The following is a 12500-nucleotide window of genomic DNA, read 5'->3' on the forward strand; positions in this document are numbered from 1 at the left end:
CTTGTTTATCAGCTATTTTCAAATAGCCTATGTAAATTAGGGCTAAAGTGGTTAATGTATGTTTTATAATGTAACAATTTATATCTGAAAAGTAACTAGTACCTACATTTTTCAAATAATTGTAGTAGCAAGTACAATATTTGCCTCTGAGATGTAGTGGAGTAGCAGTAAAAGTATTGGAAATTGGAAATACTCGAGTAAAGTACAAATACCTCAAAATTGTACTTAAGTACAGTACTTAAGTAAATGTACTTAGATACTTTCCACCACTGCACACATACACGCACACGCGCACACACACACACACACACACACACACACACACACACACACGCACATGCACACACACGCACGCACACGCACACACACGCACGCACACACTTCCTGTGTAATTGGTTAAAAGCATCCACAAACAAGCAAGTCCCATCACATGAACATCCCTCGAGCCTTAACAACAACAGTAAACCTGCTACAGTGATCCATGCACAGCATTATGCCGTACCGTATATGAAACACAACTGAAAAAGAAAGTGAGCCTGATGGTATGGGATGTGTACGGTTAATGATATAAGGGCTAACATTAGCCATTATATTTATTTACATTTGCATTTTTGGCCCCCGTTCACCTGGTGCTCTTATCCTGCGACAACAATACAGGGAGTGGGTAATGTGAGCTCCATTGTGTCTGGTAATGACTCAGAGGTACAGTGGGTTATAGAGAGAGGAACATAATGTACACGTTCCCTCTCAGCTGTATAATAACCCATTAAAGACCTGAGGCCGATTCTACAAAACATGTCTTCTGAATCCTAACAGTTTTCTGAAAAACGTATGTTTCTATGTCAGTGGTCCTCAAATGTTCATGTCAAGGACCCCCAAAATGATATGTATTTGGACGCGGACCCCCATCTCAAAAAATGTTGTTCCAGGGACCCCCCAGAAGCAAAGATTTGAGTTATTTTTTTTTGCTTTAAACAATATATATTCAAAGATTTGCACCAATATTTTCAAGATTTTTCAAAAATAACAGATCTACAAGCTCGTAGCGCGGCACTCGGTGCCGCGCTACGAGCTTGTAGATCTGCTATTTTTGAACAGCCAGAGAAATCCAATAAATGACACACAGATGCTGTCCCGGTCTCGATGGGATAAAATAACCTGAGTGTATTCGGCTATATTTAGACGGACTGTATGCCGCCAGCCTCCAGCGCTGCCTCCAGATACTCACTGCATATGTCTCTCACTGATGGAGGGAGGAAACACATATGGGAAGGAGAGCAGGGGGGATGGATGCTAAAGAGGTGGAGGCTAGGGGTGGACGGGGGAGAGACACACAAAGAGGGATAAGAGGATGGGAGAGAGAGAGAGAAACACTGTACTGTACATACAAACAGAGCAATTTACCTTTAAACACTTTTGAAAAACAGCTGCTACGCTATTTGCGCACAGCTTTGGCAAAAGCTTATCCCAAGCTAACCTTTCCTGTGTGGATATATAGGCTAACTATTTCCGACAGCTAATGCACAATTCGCGCGGCATGGTGTTGTAAGTTAGACTTCCCTCGGTTGCAAATGTAACAGCTCCGTGTACACATCATTTCTATTCCCTTTTAATTGTACATTATATTATTTTGTTTTGATTGTATTGTTCCACTTTTGCTTTGGCAACGTAAACGTATGTTTCCTCGTGCCAATAAAGCCTTTTGAATTGAATTGAATTGAGAGAGAGAGAGAGAGAGACCCCAAGAGCAAGGGAGACGTCTGCAACCAGCTGCTTCACACTTCTGTGATTTAGGAGGCTGGGAATGGAATGGAATGGAAGGGAGGGAGGGAGGGACCGGTGGGGAAGAGCGAAAGTCATCAAACTACTAGCGCTGTGTCTGCAGGCAACGGGGGTCAAGAGCGGGGCTACACCCTAATGTACACTGATGACGCAACGACATCTCCTGGCGGACACCGAGAGAACAGAACAGAGGGAAGGGTCTGACAGAGACATGGCACTACAAAGAAAGGCAACAAATGAATGCACAGAAAACGAAAAGCCGCGTGGGACAGTGAGACTGAGGGTAATTATCGGCACTGCAGGTGTGTGCGCGTGTGTGTGTGTGTGTGTGATGACGCCGACAGGGCGCTACTGCTTGAATCTTATGAAGTGAATCGAAAGGGAAAGTGACAGAGAAAGAGAGTGCAAGAGAGAGAGAGAGAGAGAGAGAGAGAGTGGGGAGAGGGGGGAGAATGACAACATTGAAGTCAAAGATGAGGCCAGAGTGAGAGATAGTGGGGGTGGGGCGGGGGTGTAGAAACTGAGATGCGGTTAGAGGAAGAAAACAAGAGACGCGGAAAAAAAAGACCGACAGCTCAGCTTTCAGTGAATGAAGGAATGAGGCCTTCGAGTATCTACTTACGTTAGACACAGAGACAGGGAAAGAGTGAGTGCTGTGTGTGTGTGTGTGTGTGTGTGTGTGTGTGTGTGTGTGTGTGTGCGTGCGTGCATGCACGCCACTGACGTCTTATTTAGAAAGTAACTGGATACATTATTTCCATCTATCCTTTATCTCTCCTTAATCTACTTCTTAATCTCTGCTTCCACGGAGAACGAGAAAATAACCTGTGTGTGTGTGTGTGTGTGTGTGTGTGTGTGTGTGTGTGTGTGTGTGTGTGTGTGTGTGTGTGCGTGCGTGCGTGTGCGTGCGTGTATGCGTGCACACATGCATGTGTGACACAGAGAGTGATATTGCGTGCACAGATGTTTCACCTCACTCACATGTGCACTCGCTCCCTCGCACGCACGCACGCACGCACGCACACACACACACACACACACACACACACACACACACACACACACACACACACACACACACACACACACACACACACACACACACACACACACACACACACACACACACACACACACACACACACACACACACACACACACACACACCTACCTCTCTATGTTAATAGCACATCTTCTTCGACTCTGCTTGAATTCATCTTCATTCTCTCCTCCCTACAGTACATGCCCTTTCTGTTTCTGCACCTGCATAGAGATCGCTTCCTCTGCACCTCACCCGCCTGCCTTCCTCTGGCACACACACGCACACACACACACGCACACACACACACACACACGCACACACACACACAGTGGAAGAGTGCTTCTGATATTACTCATCTGTCAAGACTGAGGCAAGAGGGCAAACCTCTAAGATCCAAGTCTAGCCTCGCATGGAGCGAGATGAGGCAGCTATTCCTGACAGGACAGCAGCCTGTCCTCCCACGGTCTACACACACACACGCGCGCACGCGCACGCACACGCACGCGCACGCAGACAGACAGAGAGAGCTCTACATGGTGCCTCCATGCTATCTCACTGTTCTGTAAACAGCACTAATGGATTTTCTGCCATGCGGTATCGTCTACTACTGTTAAGATGTTTGGGAGTGCTGGCTTCTTAATAGGCAAGATTGTTTTACTCGCAGACAGCGCCATGTGGACGCTCTGTTTGCTTTGTTCGGCAGCGAGCCGCGGTTTGATGACGAAGCGGTCGTTTTGTTTTGCATCGAAAACGATGATAAAGTTGCATTTTGCATCTTAAAGATACATTTCTCTCTGCACACAATATTCGCAGATTAAAATGTCTTATGGTTTTCACTGCCATCTGACTTGACTAGCAACATTATTTGTGCGGGGAGGTTCATGACACGTTGTGACCGAAACCCTTTGAAGACCTCACAGTATAACATCAAATACATGAGAGCCAGTAAGAAAATAAATAAGCCCTTTTTCATTTTTCATTTTTCATCATACTTAATTTTTCTAGGATCTAGTAGTGAGATCAGAAACGCAGTACAGACAGTGGCCTGGCATTCTGTGCAGTACTGGCATCTCACAAGTCCCACCGAAGCTTATTATGCAATCTGAGCCGAGAACGTCCTCTGAGGCCTCATTTATAAACGTTGCGTAGGCACAAAGAAACGCGTATGCCACTTTCTAAGCAAACTTTGGGATTTATGAAAAAAAAAAAAAAACTCCATGGGAGAATGTGCGGTCCTCCATGGAAGTTTGAGGAAATTGGGAGAAATGAGAAATTGCTATCAGGGTAATTCCCACACCTGAAGCAGTTGTGTGGGTATAATGAAGCATTGCTTTGGCACTGTTGGAAGATTCAGCAAATAGAAGACTTCGATGAAAGCACATTTTCAGAAACCGTCAAGATTTAGGGGCCAATGATGATGAGCTTGAGGTTCTGGTTCCAATCTCTGTGCTGTATTTCTGACCACCGGCACTTTTCAAAGGGAATTGGCTGACATGTCATGGATCTCTCAGTTAACCTATGGCCATGTTACGACAGGCTTGTTAAGAGGTGCAGTATAATTGATTTGGCACATCTTTACACGGCACGGTGGATGAGCAGGCAAATAAAAACGCAAAGCCCTTGACAAGGTGTATTACATTAACCAATTCAATCCGGGAACACATCTCTGTCATTTTAGATTTCTTTGGCTATTCAAAAATAGCAGAAGCTATGAGCTTGTAGATCTGCTATTTTTTTTAAATCGTGACATTTTGGCAAATCTTTGAATATATATATTTTAAAGGGAATATTTGTCAAATGTCTCAACAAATGTCTTAATTTTTCTGAAAAACTATTGTTGCTATATCAGTGGTGCTCAAACTTTTTCTTGTCAAGGACCCCAAAAAATTATAGGTTTTTGGCCACCGATTCCCATCAAAAATGTTGTTCCAGGGACCCCCCAGAAGCAAAGATTTGGGTTAAAATGTTTAAAAAAAATATATGTAAAAAAAAATAAACTCGTAGATCTGCTATTTTTTAATAGCCAAAGTATAAAAATAATGGTTGTACTGTAGCTAAAATCTAACATGACACAGATGCGTTCCCGAATTGAATGGGTTAACTCATTCACGTGTACAACGACGGTGGAGGAAACCAATAACCTGCTCACCGGGAGCGGTTGGGTTCTGTCTTGCTCAAGGACAAGATGACGCTAACCCAGCAGGGTAACCTCATGAACACAACGTCGCGTTGCGATGTGTTGTGAGCTTGTAGATCTGTAATCATATCGTCGCCGCCGGGCAGAAACCCCCAATCTCCGTACTTTAACTTTTTGTGTTTTTTCGTTAAAAAAAAATCAAAAATAGCTACAGTAGCAGATCTACAAGCTCGAAACGCGCCGCTTCGCGCCGCGTTTCGAGCTTGTAGCTATTGTAGCTATTTTTGAATTTGAATCCTGTAACAGTAACAGTTTTGGAAATATGAGATTTCCACCCGACACAGACGATATATCATACATGTGATGGTACTCGTGTGTGCCACTGAACTACTACATCGGTGCCACTAAATGTAGTGGCTCCGTGTCCTCGGTCAACCCATGACTCATTCATATGGAGAAACCAGCAGTGTATAGGGCACAGACTTGAGGTCCAGAGTTGTGGAGTTGTGAGTGATGGCTGGCTTCTGGGTGCGGCTGATTTATTGCAATGATTGATTGCAATTTTTCTCTACAGCGGCGCCTAACCTGCACTAACCTTGCAGGCAACAGAGGATATATCAACGCCGTCTCACTCCCCAAAAGGCATATTGTGACTTAACGTTGTGACTTAGTGACCAAACGTCAACATATGCCTTGAAGGGCGGGGGCAAATAAGGCACATGTTGACTTTTCGGGACTTCCGCATTACAGCAACGCCGAAGTCCAGTTCTCAGCGTTTTTGACGATCCGACCAAAAAACGGTTAAAACGTCAGAGGCGTGCCGTCTCAAGCGGACTTGAGCCACGGGGGGCACCGCCGAGCGAGCTAAAGCGTGCGAGTCGCCGTGCCGAGCGCTGTGAAGTCCGCTTTGAGCTGACTCTGCGCCGTCCGAGTTATGTCACGATAGGCACAGAAGCGTAAATCATATATTCCCCGAAAGTCATATTCTGAATTCTTTGCCCCCCCTTCACGTTGACGTTTGGTCAAAATTGTCCCGAAAAGTCTAAATATGACTTTTTTTTGTGAGACAGCGTTGAGTTAACTTGTGAGTGATGGCTGGCTTCTGAGTGTGGATGATTTATTGCGATGATTGATTGCAATTTGCCTCTACTGCGGCGTCTAACCCGCATGCACTAACCTTGCAGGCAACAGAGGATATATCCCCTCAACATGCAGCTATTGGTAATATGCCACAACTGCACATCATACTCAGAGCAAATAGCTTAAAAATATAAATAAATATGCTTTTTACCGAGCATAAGTTGGATACTTCTATTGAAAGCAGATGGTTTGGTAATACTCCATTGAGTCAATAGGTTAGCATTAACATTAGCATTCATAAATTCACACCATTTCTTTCTCCGATTCAATTCACAGCCACAAACACCACACACATCTCCTCACTTGCACCCGCACCGTTTACATTAACACATTAAGAAACTCAACTTTGCTCTTAATGCACAGAACAAATATTAACACACCCTGTTAGACAAGATGAAATAACTATAGGTAATGTAGCGGTAAAGGTTGATATTATCATTCGCACAATGTTGCCATTTGCACATTGTAGTTTGTCTGGTAAATGATTATTGTTCTACTGTATGTTTCATGTAGATCCTTTATCAACTACTAAATCCTGTGTGTTGTACATACCGTCAATAAAGTGCTTCTGAGTTCTTAATTATATTGCATTTGCCGTATGAAAGATTACATTTACTGTATTACATTATACAAGGACTAGCCATTACTTAGATTAAACCCTTATACAGTACTTACTGTATGTGTGGGCACGCTATATGCATCTGTGTGCACGTCCCATTTAAAGCTTTGCGCCACGAAAATCCCAGCAATCCTGTAGTTATACGTGGAGGCATTATAGAGGTCCTGAACTCAGCGAGACAAAACCACATATCCAGTTCAGCCCATATTATATCCCATGCTTTGTTGGTTCTGGAATCATTGCTTTGCTAAACACACACATTCATCATGTACACAAAAACAGTCCAGCCTGTACACCCTGTCATTACATGTGAGCCTGTCTCTGTGTCCGTCTACCTCTGTCGAGTGTGCGCGAGACTGGTGGGAAAAGTACTCTTAATGTTTTACGTAAGTAAAAGTATCAATACTGCAATGTAGAAGTACTCTGTCTAAGTCTAAGTAAACGTACAAAAGCATTGGTATCAAAATGTACTTAAAGTACCAAAAGTAAAAGTACTAAAATGTTTGAAAATAGCCGATCTACAAGCCACAACGCGTCGCATCGCGACGCGTTGTGAGCTTGTAGATCGGCTATTTTCAAATAGCCTAGGCATAAAATAGGGCTAAAGTGGTTCATGTATGTTTTATGATGTAATAATGTATATCTGCAAAGTAGCTAGTAACTAAAGTTACAATATTTGCCACTGAGATGTAGTGGAGTAGAGGTAAAAGTACTGAAAACTGGAAATACTCCAGTAAAGTAAAATTACCTCACAATTGACTCAAGTACAGTACTTGAGTAAACATACTTAGTTACTTTACACCACTGGTGTACGGGCGCGCGTTCGTGCGCATGAGCATTGCATGCGCGCGCGCGTGTGTATGTGTGCTATACCTATTGTGTGTCTGTGTACGTACAATAGATCTCTCTCCCTGCGCAGCCAAATCCTGACGGTTAATTTGTATAAATGGACCTGTGAGGGGTTTTACAGTGCATCCAGAGCACTCTCCACGTCTCCATCCCTTTATCAGTGTCTTGCTTTGTGTCTCTCTGTTAATTACACAGGGACGAGGATAAAGAGACTAAGCTCTCTAATCTGAACCGATATGACCCCACCTCCAGCTGATCCCTTAACACTGTTTATTACTCCCTAACACAGCCCTCACGTGCAGTACACAAAAGCATGCACGCAGACAAAAGTATATAGACAGGTAATGAATTGACAGATATTAACACTTCAGACACAGACACAGCTGGACACGCAGACACAAACACATAACAATAACAACAACACTAAATGTTTGTGCAGATAAAAGTGGTCATGAATGTTGCATTAGCTATTTTTGAAGGTTGGTTTAAGCTCAAAATATTCATGTCACATCTATTAACCCATTAAGACCTGGAACTGTGTCATTTTTAGATTCAAGCTAAAAAGCATTATTTTGCACTTTGGGCTATTCAAAAATAGCAGATATACAAGCTCATAGCGTGGCACCGAGTGCCGCGCTACGAGCTTGTAGATCTGCTATTTTTGAAAAATCGTGAAAATGTGTGCAAATCTTTGAATATATTTTAAAGCAAACATTTTTTAACTCAAATCTTTGCTTCTGGGGGTCCCTGGAACAAAATATTTTGATGGGGGTCTGCGGCCAAATACATATAATTTTGGGGGTCCTTGACATGAAAAAGATTGAGCACCACTGATATACAGTAGAAACATACGTCTTTCAGAATACTGTTGAGATTTAGGAGACATGTAGAATCGGCTTCAGGTCTCAATGGGTTAACATGAAGCTGCATCTTTGACTGTTTTCAGTGGGGAAAAAGCCATGGAAAATAAATTAAAAAGACTGCAGATTACATTTGGGTATTTAGACCTTATCATCCCTCAAATGAGTACAAACACACACACACACACACACGCGCACACACACACGCATACTCTACGTACATTAACACAGCAGCCAACTGGTAGCTGGAGAGAGGCTAAGAGAGACTTCATCACACAGGAGAGTTAAGTTATATATAGCAATGAGAGCACAGCTGTCTGTCCAGTGGGCAAAAAGCACTGGTGCACTGCACCGGTCCAGTGCACGCTACAGCTCACCCACCTCTATGACAACAAACACACCAGAGGATGACATCTCTCTATGGCTCTATGGCAGTGTTGATTTTGACAGCACATTTTGATTCAGTTTCAGTCATAGTCTTTTTGAATCAAATTGTGTTTAGTTTTAGTCATATTTTTGTCACCTGAAATGTTTTGCTTTTAGTCTAGTTTTAGTCGACTAAATATCATAAGATTTTAGTCGACTAAATCTACAGTTGATTTAGTTGACTAAAATGTATTTTGGCGAGCCTTGACGGCGTCGTGATTGCATGCTGAAAATAGCCGATCTATAAGCTCACAACGTGTCGCACTGTGAGCTTAGATCTGCTATTTTTCAGTAGTACTATTGGATCTCTTCTCCACTATCCCTCCCTAACATTTTAGTCTAGCTTTTATTTGTTGAAGGAATTATCAATATATTTAGTCTTAGTTTTAGGCAGCTGAGTTTTTGTTTAGTTTTTATTTCCTTTTCGTCTGTGAGAAAGAAAGAGAGGGAAGGAGTACCGTACAGAGAGAAGCAATACACAAAGTCCCATTAATGAAGATGTTTGGACGGAGGAGATGGTGTAAGCGATGGAGAATGGATGAAGGCAGGGAGAGAAGCAAGCAAACAGACAGACAGACAGAGAGGATATTAAAGGGAGAACAAAGATGTGGGGTGGGCTAAAGTCGTCCTTTATCAACCGTTTTGGCAACTTTGTAAATTAAAAGTGTGCCAAGGAGCTGCCTTGGAATCAAATCACAGAGTGATGGACCGAGTGAGGAATCTGATCAGAGACAGACATACGTAGATAAAGGGAGGGAGAGAGAGAGAGAGAGAGAGAGAGAGAGAGAGAGAGAGAGAGAGAGAGAGAGAGAGAGAGAGAGAGAGAGAGAGAGAGAGAGAGAGAGAGAGAGAGAGCGAGAGCAGTGGTGGAAAAAGTACTCAAATTCTTTACTTAAGTAAAAGTACCAATACTGCAATATAAAAATACTCTGTTACAAGTAAAAGTCCAGAATTAAAAATTTACTTGAGTAAAAGTACAAAAGTATTGGCATCAAAATGTACCAAAAGTAAAATGCTAAATATTTGAAAATAGCCGATCTACAAGCTCACAACGCGTCGCGATGCGACGCGTTGTGAGCTTGTAGATCTGCTATTTTCAAATAGCCTAGGTATAAAATAGGTTTAAAGTGGTTAATGTATGTTTCATTATATCATAATTTATACCTGAAAAGTAACCAGTAACTAAAGTTTTCAATTCATTGTAGTGGAGTAAAAGTACAATATCTGCCTCTGAGATGTAGTGGAGTAGAAGTAAAAGTATTGGAAATTGGAAATACTCAAGTAAAGTACAAATACCTCAAAATTGTACTTAAGTACAGTACTTAAGTACATGTACTTAGTTACTTTCCACCACTGAGAGAGAGAGAGAGAGAGAGAGAGAGAGAGAGAGAGAGAGAGAGAGAGAGAGAGAGAGAGAGAGAGACAGACAGACAGACAGACAGACAGACAGAGAGAGAGAGAGAGGGGGGCTGAGTGAGAGGGTGCCTGAGATAAAGTGAATGAAAGACGGTGGAAGATAGATGAACACAGGGGTGAAACATAAGATAGAAAGCTACTAGTCAGTCAGTCCATCAGTCAGACAGGTTGCCTGTCAGATAAGGTTGGGTTGGGTTTGAATGTTTTTTAACCCTTTAAGACCTGAGGCCGCTTCTAAGAATTTTCTAAATCCTAACAGTTTTTTGAAAAAAAATCAAAAAAATATTTTTTCACGATTTTTCAAAAATATCAGATATACAAGCTCATAGCGCGGCACTCGGTGCCGCGCTATGAGCTTGTATATCTGATATTTTTGAATAGCAAAAGAAATCTAAAGTGACACAGATGCGTTCCAGGTATTAATGGGTTAATGGTTCCAAGTTTGCAAAAATACCCCGATTTTGTTCAGCTATGGGCATAATGATTCCTCGTTCTGTTTTTCGTTTTGTTTTTTTTGTTTTTTTACAACACCTGTCTGCCAGTGAATGTAAAATGTGTGTTCGCCCCGACTCCCCACTTTGTTTATTCAACAGATAGCGTATCACCTTAAAGGTGCGGTAGAGAACATTATTGCAGTGACAAAACGTAATAACACTATCAGCTACGAGTATCAGTAATTCAAAATGAGAATACAACCTCTGTGTTATTCCGTGTCTCTGTACGCGGGCCGCTCTCCCAGTGTCTCTCAACTGCCCTGAAATTGCACAAATCGCACTTGACTCTTTTAACCCTTTAAGACCTGAGGCGATTCTTAAAAAAAATCTAAATCTCAACAGTTTTTTGAAAAAAATCTGGAAAATATTTTTTCGAGATTTAAAAAAAATAGCAGATCTACAAGCTCGTAGCGCGGCACTCGGTGCCGCGCTATGAGCTTGTATATCTGCTATTTTTTAATAGCCAAAGACATCTAAAGTGACACAGATGCGTTCCAGGTATCAATGGGTTAAATGAGTCGAAATGTTGATATCAAATGTATGTGTGTTCCTGAACAAACTTTTAAACTAGCTAATTTGAAATGAATCAATATTGAGCAACTGCTTGGCCTATTTCTTGCCTAAAATGTTATTAGAAACAGCTTTCTGATAATAGAGATGCGAGGGACAGAAAAGTCGGGAAACAGCCTTCCCCTTCTCTCTTCCACTGTCACTGTCTGGCTTCGGTTTTCACAGGTTGCTCTATCCTGTGAAATAGCTGTATTAGCTCATTTACCTTTCAAAATTATCGCTTGTGCTAATTTCTCCAAAGTTGGCAACTAGTACCGCACCTTTAAATGCTTAAAAAGGTATGGCTGCACTTTACTGAAATCAACAACAACAAAATCAGGCAAGATCCTGGGCAGAAGATGAAGCTTCATATTTAAACAGCCTGCATTAAATTAAATATAATTGCAGCAACTTGAGGTCCAAATGATCCCTTCTTTAGCCTGTGCAACCAGGTCATCCTCCAGTAAAAAATCAACGGCCCGAACCTCTATTGACTCTGAATTTGGCCACGGTTTCAGTCTGATCAGATCCCCATTGACTTTGATTATACAATTAAGTTAAGTACTTCAAAAAGTATAAAATATACAGTATGTTAAACAAAATTAGAATTCTAATTATTCCGCGACCTACTGGCAGTGTTCACAAGAAACGTGGCGCTGATCAGTCCAGCGATTTGCGAGATTAACTTCGGACACACAAACAAACAGACATACAGACCGACCCTCTTATAGACGGCCGGGCTAGACTCAGACGCAGAGCTACGCTGTAAGAACTGTGCAGCAAAGCCCATGCTTTATTCAGCTGTCCCTGGCCGAATGATAAAAACGAACGTAGTATTAATATTACCATCACATTATGTTCATTCATATCAGCGTCTCGGGCATAAAACCAATTCAAATTCTTTAGCTTTCAATTCTTTAACCCATTAAGGCCTGAGGTTCCGATTCTACAAAATGTCTTCTAAATCCTAACAGTTTTTTTAAAACACTTATGTTGCTATATCAGTGGTTTTCAAACTTTTTAATGTCAAGGTATTTGTATTTGGCCGTGGACCCCCATCTCAAAACATTTTGTTCCGGGGACCCCCAGAAGCAAAGATTTGAGTTACAAATGTTGGCTTTGAAATATATTATTTTCAAAGATTTGCACAAATGTTCCCGATTTTTCAAAAATAGCAGATCTACAA

At 41.9% G+C, this 12500-nt stretch overlaps 2 protein-coding genes across 3 annotated transcripts in view; one reads left to right on the forward strand and one right to left on the reverse strand.

Annotated features, from left to right (window-relative positions):
• sdc2 (syndecan 2) overlaps positions 1 to 12500 on the forward strand; it is a 259237-nt gene that overhangs the window by 60521 nt on the left and 186216 nt on the right. The window lies entirely within an intron of this gene.
• The window catches only part of ext1c (exostoses (multiple) 1c), a 128715-nt gene that overhangs the window by 37601 nt on the left and 78614 nt on the right, over positions 1 to 12500 (reverse strand). The window lies entirely within an intron of this gene.

This window comes from Gymnoscopelus microlampas, assembly GCF_963454915.1.
Source record: "Gymnoscopelus microlampas genome assembly, chromosome: 15".
NCBI lineage: Eukaryota > Metazoa > Chordata > Actinopteri > Myctophiformes > Myctophidae > Gymnoscopelus > Gymnoscopelus microlampas.